Here is a 14,868-nt window from a genome sequence, read left to right as displayed (position 1 = left end):
TGTGTGTCGTCCTGAGCGTAAGTTAGTTTAAGTTATATTAAGTAGTGTGTAAGCTTTGGGACCGATGACCTCAGCATTTTAGTCCCATAAGCCCTTACCACATTTTTTTCCACTCTTGTCCGTCCTCTGCTAGAGGTACTACGGGATATTTTCCAGACAGGATTGGCGAAGGGCATCGAGAAAGTCCAAAGAAGGGTAGCTCATTTCGTATTACCGCGAAATAAGAGAATGCCACTGATATGATAAGCGAGTTGGAGAGAAAAACCATTAAAACAAAGGCGGTTTTCGCTTTGGGATGATCTTTTCACCAACTTCCTGCTCTGAATGCGAAAGTATTTTATTTTCACCATTCTACATAAAGATAAATGTAAATGTCGTGTGACTAGGGCCTCCCGTCGGGTAGACCGTTTGCCGGGTGCAAGTATTTCCTTTTGACGTCACTTTGGCGACTTGCGCGTCGATGGGGATGAAATGATGATGATTAGGACGACACAACACCCAGTCCCTGAGCGGAGAAAATCTCCGACCCAACCGGGAATCGAACCCGGGCCCTTAGGATTGACATTCTCTCGCGCTGACCACTCTTTTTTTTTTTTTTTTTTTTTTTTTTTGTTACGTTTGGTCTGGGCGGACGTCACAAAACATCCATGCAAGTTGATCGCTGCTTCCTTTACTCAGCCCTCTGACCGAACACGCTGAGCTACCGTGCCGGCATTCAGCTACCGGGGTCGGACTGCATAAAGATGAATGGTCATTGTAATAGAGTAAGAAAAATCGGAGCTGCTATAGAAATATTTACGTGCTAATCTTTCCCAAGCTCTGTTAGAGAGTGGAATGGTACAGAAATAGTCCGCAGGTGGTTCGGAGAAGCCTCTTCCAGGCACTTAAGTGTGAACTGAAGAGTACTCACGTAGATGTAGACATATAGCACCCCCTTGACCATAGAAGTTATTCCCTGATATATTAACGTATGACCTATCATCCTGTCAAATGGCTCTGAGCACTACAGGACTTAACATCTTAGGTCATCAGTCCCCTAGACTTAGAGCTACTTAAACCTAACTAACCTAAGGACAGCACACAACACCCAGCCATCACGAGGCAGAGAAAATCCCTGACCCCGCCGGGAATCGAACCCGGGAACCCGGGCGTGGGAAGCGAGAACGCTACCGCACGACCACGAGATGCGGGCATCATCCTGTCCCTTCTTCTTTCCAGCACTTACCGTATGTTACTTTTTCGCCAATTCTGTGGAGAATCTCCACATTCCTCAGCATATCAGTCCACCTAATTTTCAACATTTTTCTCAAAATCTTCTATTCTCTTCTGTTCCAGTTTTCCCACAGTCCATGTTTCACAACAATACAATGCCGTTCTCTAAATATACAACATAAAAAAATTTTTCCTCAACTTAGGGCATATGTTTGTAACTGGTGGATGTATTTTGATCAGGAACACCCTCTTTGCATGTGCTAGTTTGCTTCTGATGTCCTCTTTTATTCGTCATTCATGAGCTATTTTCCTTGCAAAATCCGCAGAGTTCTTTAATTTCGTCTACTTCATGAGCACCAATTTTGATGTTAAGTTTGTCACTGTTCTCTCTTTTGCTACTTCTCATTGCTGTAATGTTTCCTCGGTTTACTCTCAATACATATTCTGTACTCATTAAACTTTTCATTAATGAATTAGCACGTGAATACCAAGGATAGCAATACATTTCTTTGGGGTGCGCCTCAAATTATTGCTGTCGATGGCTCACAAACTTCCCTACCAACAAATCCTCAGTGCTCTTGCAATTTTTCTGATGTATCCTACGATTAGCCCCTTTTAGTAAATGCTGATATAGTACCAAGTCAAATATTTTCGAAAAGGTTAAGAAACGCTGCATCCGCCTGACTCTCGTGACTCAGGACTCTTGGCATTTTCTTCTAGTCGCCTGTGATCAATGGTACTAGAGAATGCAGGGAGTGTGTATCTGCACACAAGAACTGGTGAAAACTTTTCAATACTGCTCCCTTTAAAGAAAAATCCAGAGTGTCTAAGGTACTCCATGCTGATGATGCTGCAACATATTGAAATAAATGGTTCAAACGGCTCTGAGCACTATGGTACTTAACATCTGAGGTCATTAGTCCCCTAGAACTTAGAACAACTTAAACCTAAGTAACCTAAGCACATCACACACATCCATGCCCGAGGCAGGATTCGAACCTGACAGTAAAACATAGACGGAATTATGTTACAGGATTATCACATAGTAAAGGACAGTGAAATGAAAGGTAAACGAGTTACAGTTACAGGAACACATTTCGGAAACCATTAAAGAATACGTAAAATTTATTGTAAGGGCACATGTCTTTCTGTATGTTCGCGTAAAATTTCTAGTCTGTAAATACACAAAAAACTAACACATAGTAAATTAAAATCCATTCATGCGTACTAAATACTTTCGATGACTGCTATTCAGTAAATACTTGTGTAGCTGTGTGTTAGTGTGACGTTCACAACGGTAAATGAATGATTACAAAAAAAGTCAAAAGCAGTATCGAGAAAATTCTGTACTTGGCTGCAGATACACACAGCTGATGATTTTAATAGTTAATTGTGGTACCGTTAATGGTGCGCGATAAAAAGTTACTTGACTACTAAAAAATTCAAAAATATTCAAATGTGCATGAAATCTTATGGGACTTAACTGCTTAGGTCATCAGTCCCTAAGCTTACACACTACTTAACCTAAAGTATCCTAAGGACAAACACACACACCCATGCCCGAGGGAGGACTCGAACCTCCGCCGGGACCAGCCGCACAGTCCATGACACTACTGAATTAAAGATGAAAATAGCACATTTGCTGTATGTAATATTTTGCGTCGCTGTTGACATACTTTAAATATCAGGTGAAAACTTATGTCGGCAAAAAACCATTCCTACAATCTTTATAAGGCCGGTTGGCCGATCTTAGTTACAAATTGTCCCAGAAATATGCATTATAGAGAAACATACTGTAAAATATAAGACAAAAATAAATCAGTAATCTTCGCTATAACGCTGTTCGTCACGCAGATTGCTTCTGTACGCTTTAGGTAGATGAGAGACGAATTTCCGAATGTTCATAGTTCCAGTGAAATATTCTCGTGGACGCGCGACGCCAATCAAAAGTCCAAAGCCTGTTCCTCGTGTAAATAACAAGCCTTGACCAGAGTTAATGTGCTGACTAGCATAGAAATGGTGTCCATAGTTTGCATTTTGTGGTAATTAGTCCACCTCCACCTCACTCACAGCGTGCAGTAACACAGAGGTCAGAGTTACCAGCTCTCGGATCTGACCAGTCCTCACTAGATTACGTGAGCAATTGCAGAAGTGTTAATGGCACACAAGTGGCGTGGTGAGTGTCAAATAGGAATGCTTTTTCCTTCACAAACACGCTATAAAGTAGATGTCGACTATAACAGCAGTGGTCTTCATGTCTCTGATTGGCATGACTCAATATGCAAGTACACAACGAGAGTTTAGTAGTTTGTTAACTACATATCTATTATGACCTTGTGGTGCTTCAGTGTCCATAGAAAGTTTCTCTGGATAGCGTTCCACACAGGTGCGTTTTTCTTTCAGGTCGCTAAAGGTCTTTCTAATACACTCCTGGAAATTGAAATAAGAACACCGTGAATTCATTGTCCCAGGAAGGGGAAACTTTATTGACACATTCCTGGGGTCAGATACATCACATGATCACACTGACAGAACCACAGGCACATAGACACAGGCAACAGAGCATGCACAATGTCGGCACTGGTACAGTGTATATCCACCTTTCGCAGCAATGCAGGCTGCTATTCTCCCATGGAGACGATCGTAGAGATGCTGGATGTAGTCCTGTGGAACGGCTTGCCATGCCATTTCCACCTGGCGCCTCAGTTGGACCAGCGTTCGTGCTGGACGTGCAGACCGCGTGAGACGACGCTTCATCCAGTCCCAAACATGCTCAATGGGGGACAGATCCGGAGATCTTGCTGGCCAGGGTAGTTGACTTACACCTTCTAGAGCACGTTGGGTGGCACGGGATACATGCGGACGTGCATTGTCCTGTTGGAACAGCAAGTTCCCTTGCCGGTCTAGGAATGGTAGAACGATGGGTTCGATGACGGTTTGGATGTACCGTGCACTATTCAGTGTCCCCTCGACGATCACCAGTGGTGTACGGCCAGTGTAGGAGATCGCTCCCCACACCATGAAGCCGGGTGTTGGCCCTGTGTGCCTCGGTCGTATGCAGTCCTGATTGTGGCGCTCACCTGCACGGCGCCAAACACGCATACGACCATCATTGGCACCAAGGCAGAAGCGACTCTCATCGCTGAAGACGACACGTCTCCATTCGTCCCTCCATTCACGCCTGTCGCGACACCACTGGAGGCGGGCTGCACGATGTTGGGGCGTGAGCGGAAGACGGCCTAACGGTGTGCGGGACCGTAGCCCAGCTTCATGGAGACGGTTGCGAATGGTCCTCGCCGATACCCCAGGAGCAACAGTGTCCATAATTTGCTGGGAAGTGGCGGTGCGGTCCCCTACGGCACTGCGTAGGATCCTACGGTCTTGGCGTGCATCCGTGCGTCGCTGCGGTCCGGTCCCAGGTCGACGGGCACGTGCACCTTCCGCCGACCACTGGCGACAACATCGATGTACTGTGGAGACCTCACGCCCCACGTGTTGAGCAATTCGGCGGTACGTCCACCCGGCCTCCCGCATGCCCACTATACGCCCTCGCTCAAAGTCCGTCAACTGCACATACGGTTCACGTCCACGCTGTCGCGGCATGCTACCAGTGTTAAAGACTGCGATGGAGCTCCGTATGCCACGGCAAACTGGCTGACACTGACGGCGGCGGAGCACAAACGCTGCGCAGCTAGCGCCATTCGACGGCCAACACCGCGGTTCCTGGTGTGTCCGCTGTGCCGTGCGTGTGATCATTGCTTGTACAGCCCTCTCGCAGTGTCCGGAGCAAGTATGGTGGGTCTGACACACCGGTGTCAATGTGTTCTTTTTTCCATTTCCAGGAGTGTAGTTCATTATGCTGACACTGGTTTGATAAGTTTCATAGCATTGTCTCGTAGTCTGTGGAACCGGCGTAAATAGATCGGGCACCCATTCACTTGCTGTGTAAAGTGGGTCGGCTCTAGTAGCAAGGAAACCTGACCTTGACAGTTGCGTGGAGACAGGCCACCAACAATGAAAGACTCCTTCCGACAGCCGGCTGCAACGAGGGTTCTGAGAGTGGCGGCGGACGCTGTGTCCAGAGAAAATCTCTCAGCGGGTCTTCTACCACCGATCACTGAAAGCCGCACTCGCTTCAGCTGCGGCTGCTCCCAGCTCTTGCCTCTACCATCGGATTTTTTAATTATGGAGTCTCGAATTTAAGCTTTAATTACAGGCGAACCAGTAGCTCTATAACAAAATTAGTTATATCAATATTTTTTGTTTTATTCTGCATTATGTTATGGAGCAATTTGGTTTTAAAATTCAACGCACATTTTTTAAAATTTTAAACTGTAATAGGGACTATCCGGTTTGCGGCGTCTTCGCTGCGAAAAACTCACTTCAAAATTACACTTAAGCGCCAAACAAAATGGTATAGGCATGCGTATTCAAATACAAACAGGCAGAATACGGTGCTACGGTCGCCAACGTCTATATAAGACAACAAACGTCTGGCGCAGTTTTTAGATCGGTTACTGCTATTACAATGGCAGGTTATCAAGACTTAAGTGAGTTTGAACGTGGTATTATAGTCGGCGCACGAGCGATGGGACACAGCATCTCCGACGTAGTGATGAAGTGGGGATTTTGCCGTACGACTATTTTACGCGTGTACCGTGAATATCAGGAACCCTGCAAAACATCAGATTTCCGACATCGCTGAGGCCGAAAAAAGATCCTGCAAGAACGGGACCAACGACGACAGAAGAGAATCGTTCAACGTGACAGAAGTGCAACCCTTCCGCAAATTGCTGCAGATTTCAATGCTGGGTTCAAATGGCTCTGAGCACTATGGGACTCAACTGCTGTGGTTATCAGTCCCCTAGAACTTAGAACTACTTAAACCTAACTAACCTAAGGACATCACACACATCCATGCCCGAGGCAGGATTCGAACCTGCGACCGTAGCAGTCCCACGGTTCCGGACTGCGCGCCTAGAACCGCGAGACCACCGCGGCCGGCTCAATGCTGGGCCGTCAACAGGTGTCAGCCTGCGAACCATTCAACGAAACATCATCGGTATGGGTATTCGGAGCCAAGGTTCACTCGTACCCTTGATGACTGCACGAAAAGAAGCTTTACGCCTCGCTTGGGTCCATGAACACCGACACTGGAGTGTTGATGACTGTAAACTTGTTGCCTGGTCGGACGAGTTTCGTTTTAAATTGTCGTATTGAGGCGACGGACGTGTACGGTTATGGAGACAACCTCATGAATCCATGACTCTGCTTGTCAGCAGGGGAATGTTCAAGCTGGCGGAGGCTCTGTAATGGTGTGGGACATGTGCAGTTGGTGTGATATGGGTCCCCTAATACATCTAGAGACGACTGATGACACGTACGTAAGCATCCTGTCTGATCACCTGCATCCAGTCATGTCCATTGCACATTGCTGTGGACTTGGGCAATTCCAGCAGGACAATGCGACACCCCACACGTTCAGAACTGCTGCAGAGTGGCTCCAGGAGCACTCTTCTGAGTTTGAACGCTTCCAATGGCCACCAGACTCTCCAGACATGAACATTACTGATCGTATCTGGGATGTCTCGCAAATTGGTGTTCAGAAGAGATCTACACCCCTCGAATTTTTGAACAGTCCTGCATGATTCATGGTGGCAATTCCCTCCAGAACTACTTCGGATATTAGTAGAGTCCATGCCACGTTGTGTTTCTGCACTTCTGCGTGCTCGTGGGTGCCCTACACGATATTAAGCAGGTGTACTAGTTTCTTTGGCTCTTCAGTGTATATAGCTTGAAATGATGTTGTCCGATGTTAATGAAATTTTAATGGGTTATAGGTACATATATCGGTAGTGGAAATCTCAAGTTACAAAATATTTCAATCACCCAAAAAAGGTCTCAGTTTTCTAAAGTAACTTTGCTAGAAAAGCAAGTAACAGGAAGTCCGTGTTTGTTTTGGCAATTCTAAGAAGCTACAACCATTGTGACCGTACAGTGGGATACGGATTTTATAAATAGTGATATTTAAGACTGGTTCTATGCATCTCTGATTGTGGAAATAACAGCGGGCGCAGTGGGGGAATCATGTGCTACGTCACCAGTCACAGGCAAACCATTTACTAATAGCCCAGTGGCTCGCAGAAACGACACATTCATTTTCACAGCCGTGCACTCTGTAACCGCGAGGTCCAGCATGCATAGAAGCAGTCTTAAACATCACTCTTTATAAAATACGTATCACTCTGTACCGTCACAGTGGTTGTAGTTCTTTACAAGCCCAAAACAGACCTTCAAAACAAACCCATGCTTTCTGTAATGCGTTCATCCTGGGTTGAAAGAAAGTTACTCTAGAAAAACTTTTGTTGGCTGATTGAAACTTCTGTAACTTGAGATTTCCACTACCAACACATGTGCCTGTAACCTATTAAAATTTCATTAACATCAGACAAACACATTTCAAGCTATATAGTTTTGAAGTGAGCAGTTCGTAGCGAAGTCATCGAAAACAGGAAAATCCTTATACAATTTAAAATAAAAATATGTATACTGCACTTTAAATCCAGTTTCTCTATATTGCCTAAAAAACTATTGGTACAACTCATTTTCGATAGGCCTGTTGGTTTGCTTGTAATTAAATCTTAAAGTCGAGTATGGATACTAAAAATCCGATAGTAGTCTCCGTGTGCTTGTGTATCTTGCTTTGGATGTGATTGTCTTTGAACAGTTGTATCACTTAACATTATACAGGGTATCACATAACATTACCGCTGGATATATTTCACAAACCACATCAAATACTGACGAATCGATTCCACAGAACGAACATGAGGAGAGGGGCTAGTGTAATTGTTTAATACAAACCATACAAAAATGCACGGAAGTATGTTTTTTAACACAAACCTACGTTTTTTTAATGGAACCACTTAGTTTTGTAAGCACATCTGAACATATAAACAAATACGTAATCAGTGCCGTTTGTTGCATTGTAAAATGTTAATTACATCCGGAGATATTGTAACCTAAAGTTGACGCTTGAGTACCACTCCTCCGCTGTTCGATCGTGTGTATCGGAGAGCACCGAATTACGTAGGGATCCAAAGGGAACGGTGATGGACCTTAGGTACAGAAGAGACTGGAACAGCACATTACGTCCACATGCTAACACCTTTTTATTGGTCTTTTTCACTGACGCACATGTACGTTACCATGAGGGGTGAGGTACACGTACACACGTGGTTCCCGTTTTCAATTACGGAGTGGAATAGAGTGTGTCCCGACATGTCAGGCCAATAGGTGTTCAATGTGGTGGCCATCATTTGCTACACACAATTGCAATCTCTAGCGTAATAAATGTCGTATACGCCGCAGTACATCTGGTGTAATTTCGCCGCAGGCTGCCACAATACGTTGTTTCATATCCTCTGGGGTTGTAGGCACATCACGGTACACATTCTCCTTTAACGTACCCCACAGAAAGAAGTCCAGAGGTGTAAGATCAGGAGAACGGGCTGGCCAATTTATGCGTCCTTCACGTCCTATGAAACGCCCGTCGAACATCCTGTCAAGGGTCAGCCTAGTGTTAATTGCGGAATGTGCAGGTGCACCATCATGCTGATACCACATACGTCGACGCGTTTCCAGTGGGACATTTTCGAGCAACGTTGGCAGATCATTCTGTAGAAACGCGATGTATGTTGCAGCTGTTTGGGCCCCTGCAATGAAGTGAGGACCAATGAGGTGGTCGCCAATGATTCCGTACCATACATTTACAGTCGAGGGTCGCTGTCGCTCTACCTGTCTGAGCAAGCGAGGATTGTCCACGGACCAGTAATACATGGTCCGTAGATTCACTACTCCGTGGTTTGTGAAACCCGCTTCATCGGTAAACAGGTAGAACTGCAACGCATTCTCTGTTAATGCCCATTGACAGAATTGCACTCGATGACTAAAGTCATCACCATGTAATTGCTGATGTAGCGACACATGAAACGGGTGAAAGCGGTGACGATGCAGTATGTGCATGACACTACTTTGACTCAGTCCACTGGCTCTCGCAATGTCCCGTGTAGTCATGTCTGGGTTCATGGCAACAACAGCTAACACACCAACGCACCCGCTTTTCCTGTGACGGGCCTGTTACGGACCCGTTTGCGTGCTACGACCATACCTGTTGCATACAGTTGGCGGTAGATGTTTTGCAATGTGCAAATGCTCTCTGTCCGGGTACCGTTCTGCATACACCCTGCAGGCTTCAGCTGCATTTCGTCGACACTCGCCATAGATGAGTATCATCTCCGTCTTTTCAGAGTTCGAATACACCATGGTCACAGTTCCTACAACACTACACTATCACAGACGTCTGGTAACACGGTGTACTAAAGTTGGTCTGCGTGCGGAGACGAATGCAGAATAACAATAGCAGCAAGCGCTACATGCGGACACTGCGACAGCTAGACCAAACCACAACAGTGCACTACAGCCACACTCGTAAACACGGTCGTCATCGTAAACATGTCCCTGCAGATGCTGCTCGCCGACCGTGGCCCGTGTTTGTTACAACACGCAACTGAGCGTCGGAGGTTTCAAGCGTCAACTTTAGGTTACAATATCTCCGGATGTAATTAACATTTTACAATGCAACAAACGGCACTGATTACGTATTTGTTTATATGTTCAGATGTGCTTACAAAACTAAGTGGTTCCATTAAAAAAACGTAGGTTTGTGTTAAAAAACATACTTCCGTGCATTTTTGTATGGTTTGTATTAAACAATTACACTAGCCCCTCTCCTCACGTTCGGTCTGTGGAATCGGTTCGTCAGTATTTGATGTCGTTTACGAAATATATCCAGGGGTAACGTTAGGTGACTCACCCTGTATATACAGTTCAGAAATTTTGCACAAATCCATTGCACATAACAATCATATGTACACAATAAAAGATAATCCTGATGTATAAACATGCAGAAGTAGTGCTAATTATGATCCTGTGGCCTGCAATTAATTTTACATTTTAATAGGTATACAAGAAAAGATAACTCCAACCGAAAGTTACACAACGGTACTAGTTATGGCTTGGTGGGCTCAAAACAAGTACTGTGGCGTTAAAACTCTCATGTTACTCTTTGGCCTATGAACTTTCTACCAGTTAGAAAAACACGTACAGCATAATTCTGGATTCTGTACCTTGCAAAAGCTTTCAATCCTAAATTATTTTTGGAAATGCAGTTCAATGGGCGGCTCCGTGGCCTCAAAAATTTGCAGTATATTAAGAACTGAGGCTCTTAGTTCTTTAAATATGAAATTATTTAAATTATGTTCAAATATGACGTGGGATCCATGTCCAGAAAATTGTGTTATAAAAAAAGCAATATTCATTAATTTGAGCAATGAAGTTCCGTGAGACAGAAATCATGCATTCACCGTTACTAGCCATACAAATAGTGGTGAATAGCATGCAGGTTCATTCTACAGTTATTAGCGTGCCCTATGATCAGATACTGTTCCACTAAAGTAAGTAATTATACTTCTTGATTTATGTGGTGGGTCATAACATCGTATTTTCTCTGTATCTTCCCATTCCTTCACAGTTTAAGATACTTCTTTTTAATCAAAAATTGTTTTTGTGGGACAATTCTGAAAAATAATTTGATCACGAACATAACATATGTTTAATTATTTCATAAAGAATAATTTTGAACTACCTTAATTAAAATTCAGATATATAGTACAAATACCTCCTTTCCATACCTGTATTGGATTCCGCATTACGTCTACTGCTGCTATTACCAATTCTTACTTTTTTTGGCCGGTATCATTACCGTCAAAATGTTTTATGGCCGGAATCATTGCTGTAAAAATGTTTTAATAAATGGTTACTTCCACCGGACGATCGTCGCATTCCCTGCGAACATCAAATAAAAAAAAAAAAAACATAGACAATGATGCATTTTCTGACTTCAGACTTACGTACTTCCTTGCGAATTTACTTATACACTATTTCGACAGGAAAAATAACTACTAAGCTTACCGTGCCCTCACGTCTAAGTAAACCTGTTGAGTCCAGTTTACGTATACTACGAGAACGCTTCTCGTCACTGTAAATCCAAACGCTACGATCCCGCAACCAACAATCCAAATTAGCCTTTAATCACAGTATACAGTGTCCACGTGTCTGTCTACATCCATGAGTACACGTCAGTGGCGCAGACCTGGGTCCGACAAATCATTATCAACATGTTCTCTTGTCACAGTGCGACCCCGCAACAGGCATACTTAATTATTCACTGATGAAATGTTAAAAACTCTTCTAATAACTCATCTGATATTCCTGCGTTTAGGGTCACGGCACACGCAACTTGTACTGAAATTTCACAGTTAATCAACACACGCACGATAATCGTACTTACAATATACAAATATTACACCCAGCAAGGCGGCGCAGTGGTTAGCACACTGGACTCGCATTCGGGAGGACGACGGTTCAAACCCGGGTCCGGCCACCCAGATTTAGGTTTCCCGTGATTTCCTTAGATCGCTCCAGGCAAATGCCAGGATGGTTCCTTTAAAAGGACAGGATTTCCTTCCCCATCCTTGCCACAATCCGAGTTTGTGCTCCGTCTCTAATGACCTCGATGTCCACTGTACTTGAAGCCCAATCTTCCTTCTTTTCTTACAAATCTTACGGACTAAGCCTGTTGTTGTTGTTGTGGTCTTCAGTCAAGGGACTGGTTTGATGCACTCTTCATGCCACTCTATCCTGTGCAAGTCTCTTCATCGCAGAGTAACTACTGCAAACTACATCCTTCTGAATCTGCTCAATGTATTCATCTCTTGGTCTCCCTATACGATTTTTCCCCTCCACGCTTCCTTCCGATACTAAATTGGTGATCCCTTGACGCCTCTGAACATGACCTACCAACTGATCTCTTGTTGTAGTCTAATTGTGCCACAAATTCCTCTTCTCCCCTATTCTTTTCAGTACCTCCTCATTGGTTACGCGATGTACCCATCTAATCTTCACCATTCTTCTGTAGCATCAGGTTTCGAAAGCTTCTATTCTCTTCTTGTCTAAACTATTTATCGGCCATATTTCACTTCCGTACGTAGCTACACTCCATACAAAGGTCTCGCGGTTCTAGGCGCGCAGTCCGGAACCGCGCGACTGCTACGGTCGCAGGTTCGAATCCTGCCTCGGGCATGGATGTGTGTGATGTCCTTAGCTTAGTTAGGTTTAAGTAGTTCTACGTTCTAGGGGACTGATGACCACAGCTGTTCAGTCCCATAGTGCTCAGAGCCATTTGAACCATTTTTGAACTCCATACAAATACTATCAGAAAGAACTTCTTGACACTTAAATCTATACTCGATGTTAATAAATTTCTCTTCTTTAGAAACGCTTTCCTTGTCATAGCTAGTCTACATTTTATATCTTTTCCACTACGACCATCATCAGTTATTTTGCTTCCCAGACAGCAAAACTCACCTACTACTTTAAGTCTCTAATTTCCTTAGCTAATTCCCTCAGCATCACCTGATTTAATTCTACTACATTCGGACTAAATCTATATGTACACAAACTTCATACTCTAAACCTGTATGTAACACGAACTGTACTCTGTCGTACTTAATAATCTCTGTGTTACGAACGTCATTCGACCATTTCACGCTCAAATCCTAACTCTGCTAACAACTCTTAAAACTCTCCTCCGCAGACATGCAAATGGTTCAAATGGCTCTGAGCACTATGCGACTCAACTTCTGAGGTCATCAGTCGCCTAGAACTTAGAACTAATTAAACCTAACTAACCTAAGGACATCACACACATCCATGCCCGAGGCAGGATTCGAACCTGCGACCGTAGCGGTCACGCGGTTCCAGACTGAAGCCCCTTTAACCGCACGGCCACACCGGCCGGCTTCCGCAGACATGCCTCTACCGGCCAACATGAGCTCTCTTCTCACTCGATACGGTAATTTCACGATGTAAAGCCGTACAATCACCTTTGACGTAAACGGATCGTCTGACATGTTATTTCTGTTGAACATAGTCTTGAAATATTTTCTTAGACTGTTCCATTACGATCTCGAGTACTTCGGCGACATGAGGAGCTCTCTCTTTTCACATTCCTCCTGCAGTTCCGACCAATATTCCTCCATGAAACATCGTCAAAATTCATTATAATTTGACAGTCAAGTACTCTGACACTCATCGTTGTCGCAGGATCTCTACGCAAGTGTGCGCAAACGAAGTTAATTTTTTGGTGGTGTGACCATGACAGTGGTAGAATATGGTCTAAATTACTGATCCAAAGTCTCTGATGAAATTCGTCGGACTTATTCGAAAAGTGACTTCTATTCTAGACTCCAATATACTGTCGACGCACTACGTCCTCTTCGGTGATTCTTAGACTATACTCAACTGATTCACGCGACTGTGTAGTGGAGTGACTACTAACATTTTCCTCACAGCTATCAAGTGCAAATTCCATCCCGATCTTATTTTCATCTTTCAAAGTAGTGGTTATATTCATAGTTACTGCTTTGTTCTGTTTATTGGATCTTTCTTCCAACAGCTTCGGATCTTGCTTGATTTTATTTAATATCTTCACCAATGCTTTAACTTCGTTCTTCAGCGTTGCTCTTCCATTGCTATTGCTTATTCTGAATCTACTCGGCGCAACCCATCGTCTAGCTTCGCAAAAATTCTCTCTTCACCCTGGCGGCATTTTCCCATACCCTTCTCTCCCAAATCTGTAATCCGTTTCTCATTGTGTTTCCTATGAACCTGCAACCTTCCTTGAATTTTAAAAAATCGGTCTGCGGTTTTTACTTCTAAGTCGGCACTAATTTTTTTTTAATGAGGCACCTTTTCTCAGTTCTTCTATTAGTCTAAATATTTCTCTAGTCCGGACACTTGGCACTTCTTGTCGATTCGCGATATTTTCCCATAACTCTTCAGTCTTTCGGTGTATCTCCGCCTCATATTCCATATTATTTTGAACCTTTTCTACTAACTTGACCAGCATGGATTCTTCCAATGCTGATATACTGGACTATTCACCGTCCGTGATTTTTAATTCTGCCTTTTCGTTGGTGGTTACTTCAGTTGTAGTTTCAACTATTCCCGTTTGATTAACAGTCTGCATTTTCCTGCGCTCATCTTGCTCGTCCTTTCTCCTTTTCGCTTGTGTGATTTCCTTTTCTGATCAGTAGATTATCGAAATAAGTCTACACATTTGCTGATCGGGAAGTCGCGTCTTCATATAGTGCTCAGCTGTTGGCGGAAAAGTCTTCACTACGTAACCCCGCACACTAATGATACGTTGACACATTTCACACAGAAGTGTCATTATCCAGTGCTAATCACATCTATGTATAAAGCGAAAAATGTTTCCCCGAGAAATCCGGATTCTAACACTGGCCTCGCCATTTCGTATGTACAGTGCAAACTGTTGCTCAAGTAATCAACCAACAATTCTCCCATTACTAAACGTACATAAATCACTAACCTAATTCATAGCCTACTGATCTACAAAAACAAACAACAAATTCGTTTCTACTTTCTCTTCCTCATAAATAGCCAAGCATATTGCAAGTTTCACAGAATTCGGGTACAGACTTGTTAGAAGGTGTGCTATGACTAATGAGAAGG

The sequence above is a fragment of the Schistocerca nitens genome, chromosome 1, assembly GCF_023898315.1.
Source record: "Schistocerca nitens isolate TAMUIC-IGC-003100 chromosome 1, iqSchNite1.1, whole genome shotgun sequence".
NCBI lineage: Eukaryota > Metazoa > Arthropoda > Insecta > Orthoptera > Acrididae > Schistocerca > Schistocerca nitens.
The sequence above is the reverse complement of the archived record's forward strand: the minus strand, read 5'-3'. Positions refer to the sequence as shown.